This window comes from Cebidichthys violaceus, unplaced genomic scaffold (assembly GCF_023349555.1).
Source record: "Cebidichthys violaceus isolate CVI_PGR_0920_01 unplaced genomic scaffold, fCebVio1.0.p SCAF_11, whole genome shotgun sequence".
In the NCBI taxonomy this organism is placed as follows: Eukaryota; Metazoa; Chordata; class Actinopteri; order Perciformes; family Stichaeidae; genus Cebidichthys; species Cebidichthys violaceus.
Genome location: NW_027176274.1, coordinates 11,851,763 through 11,864,788, shown reverse-complemented (window position 1 = coordinate 11,864,788; position 13,026 = coordinate 11,851,763). Strand labels below are relative to the sequence as shown.

General features: G+C 38.3%; 1 pseudogene; it reads right to left on the bottom strand.

Annotated features, from left to right (window-relative positions):
- Positions 1-81: 81 nt before the first annotated feature.
- LOC137890002 (uncharacterized) lies at positions 82-12,672 on the bottom strand (annotated as a pseudogene).
- Positions 12,673-13,026: the final 354 nt, after the last annotated feature.

Sequence of the window (13,026 nt, the reverse complement as noted above, 5' to 3'; positions counted from 1 at the left end):
CATTGAATTCAAATTCTGTCAACGATAAAGTACAGACACTCCAGACAAATGAGAAACTGCCATTCAAGGACATCATCGCTTTTAGGGTGTCTTCTTGGCAGACTGTTGCTGTTTCACTGGCAGCTGCCGTCTTTCCATCCGTGAGATGGGGCTTTGCTGGGGTTTGACCTTCTGTGGACTGACAGTCTTTTGATAGTTGATGAGGGGCTGGATGTTCTGGAGCAGGACGTTGATCTCTGCACTCTTCTGCTGCAGATACTTCTGAAGCGTGTCAGGCCCCGGCAGCGTTAGAGCCATGCCTTGATTCCACTGCAAAGTAAAGAAGAATCAATGATTTGACCTAAAATTGGGTCTACTTATCTCATCTTTTGTATTTCTGCTGCTATGAATATTGATGCCACAATAACCTACTTTTAATTTTGCCCCTACTTTAAGCTGCACACTACATTTGCCAGAGGTGAAAGCGATGCAGATGTGCTCTTGGGATTGGATGTGGATTTTGATGTTGGGGCTCAGTGTCAGGCGGAAGGGCTGGTAGGGCGGAGCGTGAACGTGATGCTGATTGTCCAGCCAGCCCCACTGTTTCTTCAAATCTCCTGTGTCACTGCAGTAGGTGCCTCCCCATGGAGTCAGAGTCACCCTAATAAAGAGAAGCAGCTTGTGAACAAAAAGCCCTTCAAGAGTTTTATTCTTTCTCACGGACAGAATGTCATTTCTGTCTGCTGTTGGTTACATTCATGAAATGAAATATAGTGAATGATTAAACAATCATACCAAATACAGCCATTGTTATGATAGCAGGTACCCTGTCCTCTGGAGGTGAAAACTGCCTGAATGTGAGGCTGCAGATGTTTGTCCTCCAGGGCCACCACACAACACCGGTCTGTAGATGGTGCAGCAGAGAGAAGAATGGCAAGCCTTCCTGATGGATAGCTTTCAAATATGATTAAGGATAACAAATCAAACTTCAAGTATTAAGCATATGTCAGTTAGATTCACTTTAAAGGATACCACACTTGCCCAGTTCCATCGGGAAAAATCACAAGAAATGTTTGACCGTTGTTGTAATTTTTGACAAGTGGTGTTGTCTTCTGTTGAGCCAAACATAATTATTAATTAATGTAGGCTTCTATACTCTCAGCTGTAGTCATGATAGGACGTTCTCCAGTGATTTCACATATGTAAGTACCTTCAGTCCAGAATTTTGTCTATTGAAAGAGAAAGTGTTCTCAGAATCCATGATTTCTGTGGCAGTCCAAGCATCATCTAATAATCGATAGTGTAGGGTGGCAGATACTTGTGGTTTGTGTCCTGTAATGTAGTTAAACTTGTTACAGCATGGATGAACAAGAGGGGAAGATATGTAAATTGAATCTGCATGAGAAATCTGTCTGTGATAGATGGTGTGTGTAACCTGCTTTAGGGGTCTGACGATTTGAGCTGCTTTCAAATTCCAAACCTTCCAACCTGTGGTTTATCATGTAAAATGTAGCATCAGAGATTCAATGGCATAGACCTTTAATTTGAAAACCATTTAATGGTGAAAGCCAATAATGGAACAGAGCGATCCTGACCTGAGATCTTTCTGCATCGCTGGGTCTCTGTCAGTCACGGTTTCCTTAGTAATAACCGCTGCTCCCTCCAGCAGAATCTCAGATAACTTCCATGCCGTCTCACAGCAGAAAAACTGACACAAAGAGAGGAAATGAGAGAGAGAGAGAAAAAAAAGACTAGTGTAAATGTCAAAATGCTACAAAATTGTAAATTTATATTTATTCTCCTATGGAATCACATGTTAGCCAAATTGTAAAATCTAACCATTACTAAATTCTTAATGTAAAGTAGATCATTTCAATTGGTTCTTGGAAAAATAAACTTGACGTAAAGAGTTCAGACAGAAAATCCAAGAGTCCAAAAGTAATTATTCAATTTGCTTAATGAGTCAAATTCTGATCTAATCAAATAATCAGGTTGCCTAAATTGGATTAGTGAAATTCAGACAACAAAATACAAGAGAAAAACTGGGCTACCCAGGATCCTTTTTCCTCTTGACAGATGTTTGAAATGCTGAAAGAAAATTGGATCCATTCAGGCATGATTGCTTAACTTGTGAATTTGTAAACTCTTAAAAAGAAAAGGAAATAGACGTCTACAGCGGTTTTGAGGCTATACTTAGGCACAGCTGTGTTGTGAGCTAAATGCTAAGATCAACATGCTAAAATGCTCACAATGACAATGCTGACATAGCCATATTTAGCATGTATGATAACTACCACATTCAACACCTTAGTTCAGCATGACAACATTTCCTAATAAACATAACTGAGACTGATGTGAATGTCATAAACCATAATATTTAGACAAATTTAAACTTGGATGTGGGGAAATTCAGGAGATCATCAAAGTCATAAGGATTTATCTAATCTGCACCATGGGGATTTTGTACCAAATTAAAAAACAATCCATGGCCATCCATATATTTCACTCTGAAACACAAATGTCAACCTCATGATGGCACTAACAAGAAAATCAGAGCATCCTTCATCCTCGGGACTGCGAATGTCTGTTTCTAAATGCATGGCAATCTTCCAGTAGTTTTTGAGGCATTTCAATCTGGACTTAAGTGGTTGACAGACCTACATAGCTGTCCCTTGAGCCATGCTGTTAGTATGGCTAAATATGCCACTTGGGTACTTGAAATTACTACCTGGCAATTTCAGAGGGGGAAATTCAAACCACCTAATCTCAGATGGACGTTGTTGTTAAATAGTTAGATGCTATAACGTTATTGCATTTCAATTTCCAGGTTGAGAATTCAGAAGTGGATAGATGTCACAGCTTGATTATAAGATTCAAATGATCATGGCTATTACTTGCATCCATAATCATCTCAAGTCCCAGCTGCACACATTGACACTGAATGTAACTTCATTCAGCAAAATGAGCAAAGTCACATTCTTTTTCAGTTGCGTCAGTTTTTATTTGACATAAGCATGTCACCATATCAACAGTAGTGATAGCTGCACTCTCTCTCTGTCTCTGTCTCTCTCTCTCTCTCTCTCTCTCTCTCTCTCTCTCTCTCTGTCTCTCTCTCACCTCTTTCGGGTCAACACTGTTGGCTATCTGATCACTGGTCACTGGTGGTTTCTTCAGCTGCTGGCAATGCTCGCAGCAAATGTTCCTCACAGATGACTCTGATCCACTTGAGAGTGGGATCTGAAAATGTTATTGGAGTAGACACATATTTCTTTAAAAAAGAAAATCACATTTTCTTTTTCAAAAAGACACTGTCACAAATACATAGTATCCAAATATTCCAGTTAATGAGGTATTCAAAAAGCATGTTACTGTCTGGCATGTTTTGAAACAAGCAGCAGTGACAGGCAAGTTTTGATACAAGACATTCGCAGACTAATTGCGTGTTCCATAAATGTATTCATATTTATCGAGAAGAGGAAAAAGAATCAGTTTAAAAGGGGCATATTCCTCCATACCTTGTCCAGATTAGTTAAAGACTCCTCCGTTTCTCCTTGGCAGGCTGCGGGAGTTTGGGGAGTTTCCTTGCTGAGCGAATCCAACACTTCATTATCTGGGGATATCTCCAACTCAGACTTCATGTTTTTAGGAACGCTCTGAGGAGAAAAAACAAAGACACTTCATAATTTATAAACTTCTTTGAGGTCTTTAACTTGTGCTTCATGAATAAATCAAAACCCTGTCTCTGGATACCATGTCATATCTACATATCGTCTAATATCATAGACAAGGAAATGAAAACTTCAGTATTTCTTTGGCAAAAGTAAAATGATCTTTAAAACACACAAAATCTCATATATGCTAATTGCATCTCTTCACCATTTGTCTAAGGTCTTTCTACAAAGTGAGTTTCTAATGTTAGTTTAACGACATAAAGATACTCAGTGAAGTTCAGAGAAGCCTCTCCTACTCTTATGTGTCCTCGCAAAGCTTTTACTTTGTCAAGGACATCATCACGACAGTTGACAGAAAGAGGGGGGGGGGGTTCCTCATTGTGAGTTTGTCATTGTTAACCATCCTCTGGGTATTAACTGCACCTTAACAGACTCACCTGCTCAGATGTCAACTCCAACTTCTTTTGAGGAGCTTTTGATGTTCCTTGGTTTGGGTATTTATAATCTGCAAATGCAAATAAATAAATAATTATTATTATCTAAGACATTCCCAATGTACCGACCAAGGTCAGAGATAAATAATTAGCATGAAATGTGAAGAAAGTACTTTGACTGCGCTGTTCCTCATGTTCCCAGTCAGTCTGTGTCTCCACGCTGACTCTGGTGACAACTCTCCCGTCAAATGAATGGATCGTCAGATAATCAGTTGAGCTTGAACAGGAACCAGGTCTTTATTATCAGTTTAATAAACCCACATATGTGCAGGGGGTGAATGCAATAATGCAAGCACCAGCACAATATAATTCAACCCAGTACAACTACCCTTCAATAAGTACTGGCTACTGTATTGGAAGCATAGTGCAATTTGTTTTTTTATTGTATCAGATGCTGAGGCCTAAAATGGATAAATATTTAATTCTTCTCTTCTCATCAACCTTTTAAAAGATGACACAATATCACTTATGAGCAAGATTTTAGTATAGTGTCTTGGATCTCCATTGGTTGCACTGCCTAGCATCTACTGTTCATGATGCTGTCACCAAAGTCAATTTGAGGCATTTTTTTCCGAACCTCTGTTTGTTTACAAGTCCAGGATTTGTCGCTGAATCCATCTCAGTTGATTTGCCCGGTGAGTCAAGTGTTAAAATCTTCATCTCCTTGATATCCTTTACTCTTTGAAAAACAGAGGGTTAGCAGAGAAACCACACATGAATTAATTAATAATTTTTTAAAATCAGATAAAGAATGTTTTGCTCTGAGTGTAGTACCATAGCAACCACAGAACAATAGGCAACTGTGTCTATGGCGGAAACTGAGGTTCTTCAAAATACGCCTTTTCATTTATTTGATTTCTCTTCTTTTATAGCTCTCTACGCTGCCATTATATTCAGTTGTTCAAAATAAGCCTTTTATTGATCCTCAGAGGGGATATTCAGGTGTTGCAGCAGCACAAGGACATACATAAGTGCAGTTTAATAGTGAAAAGTAAAAAAATAAATAATTAGAAGTATTTCAAATAAAACTTATAATAGATATAATAATTGAAACCAAGAGCAATTTGACTCAAAATGACGAGGCAAGCAGTACACACACAATATGAGCAGTGTTGTACTTAAACTAATGTGAAATGACATGGTCGTGTGATTATTATGTGGTCATGACATTTCATTGCTGATCATATACACAGTATGTTTTTTAATGATATCAATATTTATTTGTTCTTCATTCGTGTGCCAACAATTTGTTGATTTTTTCTTTAAAAAAATCTGAAATATCATTGCAAACCTTACTGTACGTAATCATGCTCATGACAATAAAGCACATGTTAATCTTGACCTTGAGAGAACGGGAGGGAAAGAAAACATTATAAATATCTCTGTACGGTGTTTTCATCTTCTGCAATTGCTGTAAAAAATCTGAAGCGTAAGTGTTAATCAGCCACCTCATCAAATTGCTGTCTGAGCTCAATTTAGAAGTCTGGGAATAACGCAAATTAACAGCCTTCCAGTGGGCCATATATAGTAACTAGATAATGGATGTATATCATTACAGTAGTCTAATTAATAGACTAGTTAAAGAACGTGAACTTAAAATGCATCGACGAACAAAGATTGTTTAAACCTAGATGTGCTTCTTTTCAATGTACACGCACTGTTGGTGCCTTTTAACACACATTGATATGGTGATTGAAACGCTTTGTGAGGTATACCACCATGTATTCTGTTCTGTCTCTCACAGCCTTTACTTCTTCCTGAATGACTACTAAATAACGACATTAAACCCACAAACCTTTGATAGAGAAAAACTACATCAATTGATTGAAAATGTATTACATTTATTAAAAGAAGAAGAAGTTGCAATAGATGGAAATAATACTACCCCTTAAAATCTTTGTATTGGTGAGCTTTACACTGCAAGGCATTGTTCTCAAATGCATGTGCAAATATATTATGTTACTTTCTGAATGAATAGATTACAGAATAGGTTTGATGGGAAAAGTGGTGTGTCAACTGGGAAAATGGGCCTGTTGATGATTTTGGATTAGATTGTTGATGGAATGGTGGACGTTAAAATCTGTGTGTTTATGGTTGAATGTCTGTTGCTGCTGGCCGTTTTTGGGCTCCTCTAAAGTAAAATATATGTACAACTTGCATCTTTCTAAAACCAAGGACAACAACTGGCTGCAATAACAGTGTAGTGTTTCTCCTTCATTAAATATCATCCATTTAGCAATGAATCCATCACAGCAGATCTTATGGAAGGTCATGATATCTGGGGAAATGAATTTGTTGCGGGTGATATTTTAGATACTATGTTTAAAGTATACAACTTGGGCTTCTTCCCTGAGAGTTTTTATTTTCTCCAAACCAATTGACCAAATCTTCCATAAATCTTTTCCCTATAAAGCTCAAGCTTTACAGTCTGAATGGAACCGTGAATGATTAGAAGCACCACCAGATACTCAAGAGGTTTTATATAATATAAGGCTATAAACTGTAACACAGCCAAAAATGATATCAGCTTTTGCCAATTCTGTATTTCTCTCTTAATTTATATGGTCCTTTATCTTTTCGGATGACTTCTCCTTTTCCATTTGTCTGCTAAGCCGCTGTGTCCGGGCAATGAAACGGTAATGTGGCTTAATGTTGCTCAGGCTTGAAGAATGGTGGGACATGCAGGTCTGCATCTGGCCAAGCAGAGAGTAAATCTCTGAGCTCTTCATTTGGATATATCTCTTCAGAACGTCTTGCCCCGGCTTGTCATGGCCCTCTGGATAAATGAGCTGCATTAAAAGAAAAACAACAAGAGGTACCCTGTCAAAAATATAATAATAATCTCTGCACATATTGCAAATCATTAATTTATTGAATGTTATTTTCTGCATAGAGTTTGTCATGGAGGCTTCTATATTTTTCTAAGACAAAGAGAAACACATACAGTAAATCACTGCAAAGGCATTTAAAGTGCATTTATCAATACCTACCTTAAGCTTTGACCCCACATTGAAGTGCACGCTGTTTTGCTGATAGGCAAAGGTGATGTACATGCGCTCTTGTGAGTATATCCGCACGCTCATGTGTGGGCCCAGGGCAAATGTTAGAGGCTTGAAGGGAAGGTCACGCACATGCGGGTCACGACGATAGAACCAATTCCAGCGCCTGCACAAAGCTCCTGTCTCACAGAAGCACAGACCTCCAACAGGGGTCAGATTCAACCTTCAGACACACCACAGAGAGAAATAGACCTGTAGCATGAGGGCAGCAGGTTATTCCCAAAAGTATCTCTGGTCAAAAAGTAATTTCAGAAAACTAAGAAGATATTTGGTGTCTAAGTTAAGAAAATGTACAGTTTAGATTTGGTTTTGACACTTACATTTGATTAATAATTAACTACTTTTGGGAAATATGCATATTCACATTCTGGTGGCGAGTTGGATGAGAACATTGATACCACTAGCATGCACATCAAAACCAAAGACAGAAGGTCCTGAGCTGAAAGTGAGCACATCATTTAATAAACAAATAATTAGCATGCACACTTAGTCTTATGAAGAGCAGCTGAGTTTCAAAGTTGTAATAAAAAAGTGGACAATGGAGCCCTGCAATGTGCGAGCTAACTATTTGTTGATAACACTGATACCATCCCTCATATTTGTTTGTTAAACTATGCAGCCAGTTACCTAGCATAAAGACTGAAAACAGGGAAAACGCTACCTCTAAAGCACCTCTAAAGCTCATAGGTAACACAATATACCTCGTTTGATTAATCCACACAAAACAAAAATCGAAAAATAGCAATTTGTGACCATTAACTTTCTGGATGCTCTACTGGTAAATTAATATGGCAACTGCAGCAAGAAATAATCTGGCACATAACCCCTAGCAAGGTGGAATCTATTGTTTGTATGGACCACACAAACAAGATGTAACTATTGAAGTAGGCCAATTTTGCTACAATCAGACACTGCTCGGCTAGCGGTTTACCCTTGTGTCCAGTCTTTATGCTGCGCTAAGCTAAACAGCTGCTGGCTGTAGCTATGGAGAAAAGAGAATTGTATCACTCTTCTCATCAAACTCCATGCCAGAAAGTGAATTAGCATATTTCCCAAAATGTAGAGTAATTCTTTTAAGGCCGTATTTTAGTAAGGACTTTGTTTAAACAATCATAATAGCAGTTATTATGGAGTAATACTTACCACATTGTTCCATTGGGATGATAGCATGTGGCTTGGCCTTTATTTGTGAAAATGCCTTTGATGCTGGGAGCTACGTCCTTGTCCTCCAAGATGATGTAAGTGAAGTCAGCAGCTTCTGCAGAGGATATTATAATGGCTGCTTTCCCAGAAGGATAACTTTGTCTATTAAGGCTCATTAACACTGTGCAAATCTTTTATCAAAAAGAACAAATGTGTACCCTCTATTTAAGTATGTTGATCAAGTCCATGATCTTCAATTTTGAGCACTTCTTAAAAGGATACAAAACATTACCTGTTCCATCTGGACATAAGGTGAGGAAACATTTCCCACCTTTGTAGAACCTCTTAATTACTTCTTTGAGCTATGATGCAAAATAGTCCAGTTAGTCATTACATGTCAGGTAAATACATTGGTGATAAAACACATGACACAACAATGTCATTATGAAATCAAATATTCAAACATACCTTTGGCTCACCATCTGTTTCTTCTTGTCGTGTAAACAAGTCAGTCATACTTTTGATATCTAGCTGAGGGATGTGCCGCTCATCATTGATATTGGGAATCTCTTTTGACAGGTTGAAGGACGTCGTATGTTTATGACTGCACATTTAATTTCTTCATCATTTGTACTAATTTGACAAGGGCCCCAGGTTACATATACTTACTTAAGTCCATCTTCAAGTTGTCTTTTTTAGGTTTTCTCTGGAGTTGCAATAGTCTCAACCTACATTAGAAATATGAATTATTTTCCGCAGTAGTGGGAAAAATGTACAATACAATGCCAAAACCTGAAGGGCAAAACAATCTAATTCAGATATTACCTCATATGTCACGCTACTGCAAACACAAAGAGAAATACCTCTCTTTCATGGCATACAATCTAGTACCAGCAATATACACATACAGTACAATTGTATGTCCTTGGCAGTCTTCCACTCAATCTTACCAACATATAAAATGAATGTGGAAGGGAACAGGGCATGCATGTTGCTCACCTCTCCTTTGCCTGTGCTTTAGCAGCTTCTCTCTTGTCCTCACTCATGACGAGGGCAGGCAGGTTCACATCAATCTTCCTATCGGACTCCTTCTGTGCCAAGTTCTCTCTCTCTCCTGATATAAGCTCCCTCATTTGTTTAGCTTGCTCACAAGAAAAGAGCTGAATAAAAGAAAATTCACAAAAAGAAACATTTATTTTACTCTTTTTCTTGCACTGCTCCTCCTCTATGAACCTGTACCCACCACAAATGCAAATAATGTTGTCAAGGTTATCCGAACAGTCATTATTTCTAATGATTTTATTTTCAATTTCTTGTTGGAGGTAAACAAGCTACACAAGTCTGTTTCATTTTCCAACAGTACTTTGTATGAAGAGCTGACAGAGCTGCTGGCAATAGTTAAGGTGAGTAAGAAGCACTTCCTGTTTAGATTCAACCTCTGGAACCTACAGTGCAGCAAAAAAAAAGACCCACCTCTGATATTATAGCCTCCACTCGCTATAAAGCTACTGTGGGAAAATGAAAAAGGCTATCGCTGTCATTTCCAAGCACTATGGGCAATATCGAGATACAGGACTAAGTCAACGGTACCTTTTCAACATGAGGCGTTTGTTTTGGCTCTGGCTTGTATGCAATAAGACGAGGTGGACCAACACAAGGAATATCATGCTCCACCTTTGGCATCATTTCATTCCCTGGCTCCTGATGTGAATACAAAGAAGCAAGACTTGCACAGATCGTTGGATGAATAAGCAACATATAACCTATATGCATAAAAGGATCCTTGCAAATTTGTTTTAGAGGGCTTTGCAATCTGTATGTTGCTCATATTGTAATGTCTTTGTCGAGACAAATTTGAGATTTTGGCGGTGGTGACAGAAGTACTCCGATCTTAAAAGCAGGGTTGGAAGAAAAAAATATATATTTACTATCGTTACTCAAACAAAGTTGTGTTTTTGTGTGAGCCAATGTTTCAAAATCTGTAAAAGTATTGAAATTATGGAGTATGGTTAGCATTTTTTAACCTTGACATATTTCCAAAAAAAACTTGCATTTACCATAATTAATCTCTGATGTTATCTGTATCGAGCTAACATGTTAAATGCTGTAATGCTTGTGGTGGATCATCCAGCAGTGACTTCTGTCATCAGTGTGGTGTTTGTGACAATAATCCCTGATGTTACTGCAGAGCCTGAAAGCTGAAAAGCTCAACATGTTTTACATCTTTGGGACTCATTTTAAATAATTCAACTAGTTAATTATAATTAAATAATTACCACTGGTTACATTCATCTGTAATAATACATAATTTCTGTCGTGATTATATTTTGGATAAGTAATTTGAATCGTAAAGTAACTAGTGACTAAAGTTATTAGATACATGTAGTTGAATAAAAGCTTACAATATTAGCCTCTGAAATGTATGGAAGTATAAAGTAACATAATATTGAATTCGTACTCAAGTAAAGTACAGGAACCTCAAAAGTACAGTAGTTTTACAGTAAAGTAAACTACTTTCATATTTTGTGTTGTATTAACAAAATTGCCATCACTTGACTATACATAAAGCACATTTTGCCGTGAGCAGGTTACCTCTGAAGAGTCAGTGATAGTGTCCTTTCTCACCACCTCTGCCTGCAACAACTGGGGATCTTCAATTTCCTTTTGAACTGCACAAGAGAGAAATAATTGGGAATTTGACAGATGTCTAAGTCATGAGAGGCAAGAGGGGGCACGAACAGGTGACCCCTTTTGCACCCAAACTGATGACATGGCTTACCTTGACAGCTGAAAGAGATTCTCTGCTCCACCCACTCCCAATCTGTCTGGCTCTGAGCGCTCACCAAAGTAATGAGTCTACCATCCAGTGCGAGTACCTCCATGAACTCTGGTGGGACCGGTCTGCACAGTAGAACAGAGACAAGAGCAATGCTTTACCAGAAAGGCTCTATACTCATCTTTGAGCAACAGTAATTGATTTGTGCCCTCTTGGGGGCAGAGGAACCCCTAAACAAGCTGCAGAGACTCAGCTGACATTATCATCTCATGAAGTTGTTTTGGCTGTCCCTTCTTTAAGAATTTCGCAGACATGGAGCAACTTTAGCAATTTGAGTCATTTGAAGTAACATGTCTGGCCACCTGATGAATGTAAGTCCAGTACTAACTCTCCTTTCAGCTCTGTTTTGTTCTTTGTCATCTCTTATGAAAATATCTTCTCCTTTTATCAGTTGACTACCTTTACCAGCTAGTTAGTCACTAACTTTATCAGTCTGCTGTTTGGTGCTGGCTAGGTGACGTGTTTTGTAGAAAACAGCTGCCTGCTGAGCTAAAAGTATGCATAAAAGGTAAGAGACTACATTTGAAGAAGATACATTTAGTGGATGCTGGGATATAAATTACGCATAACAAGTTTTTTTTCGTTCTACGCCAATGTCATGCAATTTAAGACTGTGTAATATTGTAGACCACCTTTGCCAACTGTAGTAGACTCAACCATCCATGTATTCAAAAGAAACTGCATTTGCTTCAACTATGCCACTGCAGTAATGGTGGCTTTAGGGAGCACTACACCTAAATCAGATCGCAGCGGCAGCGTTTCTTTTTTTCTCTTCCTTTTTCCGCTGCAGACTGAAAAGCTTTTTAACCCTTTAGACCAGCCAGACCAGCAAAATGTGATTACATGACAATCAAAGAACACTGTAGACCAAGGTTAAGCATCACAGATTGGTTTCTGATCAATGTTGCTGCATATCAAAACAAAATACTACAGGAGATTAAAGTGTAATACTGCAGGTCAATGATAAGGTCCCTAAAGAAGACACTGACATTTTATTATTGTTATGATTAAAGAACTTACAGTGATGCAATTATAAATTAAAAATGTTCCTTACGGTTCTTTTTCTGTCGGCGATGTATTGAAGCATCTGGGTTCTGTCCAATGGCCTATACAGGGGAGAAACGGTGTAATAATGAAGAGTACATTGACAGCCTGGCTGTTAACAGTTGTCATACTTTTTAACATCCAAGTCAACCAACTCACTTTTCTTAATCAGTTGTTCTTGTGGAAGCATGCCAGCACAAAGTTTTCCAAGGTCATTTGCCGCTAGCGGTGCACAGATTTAAATGTTCAAAAGAGAGCTGGAGTAGTTGTCGGTTGTGATGTTAACAAGGGGATCTTTCTGGTCGTCACATGTCTCCTGCTCCTCAAGGCTCTTCAGGTTGTCATAAAGCTGTCGAGGGGAGAAGTCACCTTCTTTAGGACTCTCAGGAGATGCAGAGGCAGTATCTCTCTGGTAGGATGGAGACTGACTCATGTTTTAAAAAACGTGATATGTCAACTGAAGCTGAATCTCTGGAGGACACTCTCTGAATATTGCGCAGTTCCATTTGTATCATTTTTTGTTATTGTTCAAATGCAGTTGCCTGGAAGTAGTTTTGCATCGAACTCATGGACATCCAAAATGTCATATAGTTGCAGAGGACTTTTTTTAATGTTCCCATTACATTCACTAATGAACACTTCTAAGATTAGTGATAGAGACTCTGTGGCTTCAAGCAAAAGAAAATCATCTCTTCATGAAAATAGACATTTAGATTTAGATTTAGATTTGGAAGTTTTATGTCAAACTAGATACAGACAACTTTTTAGCGATACGAGTGGGAAACAGCTGTAACACAATA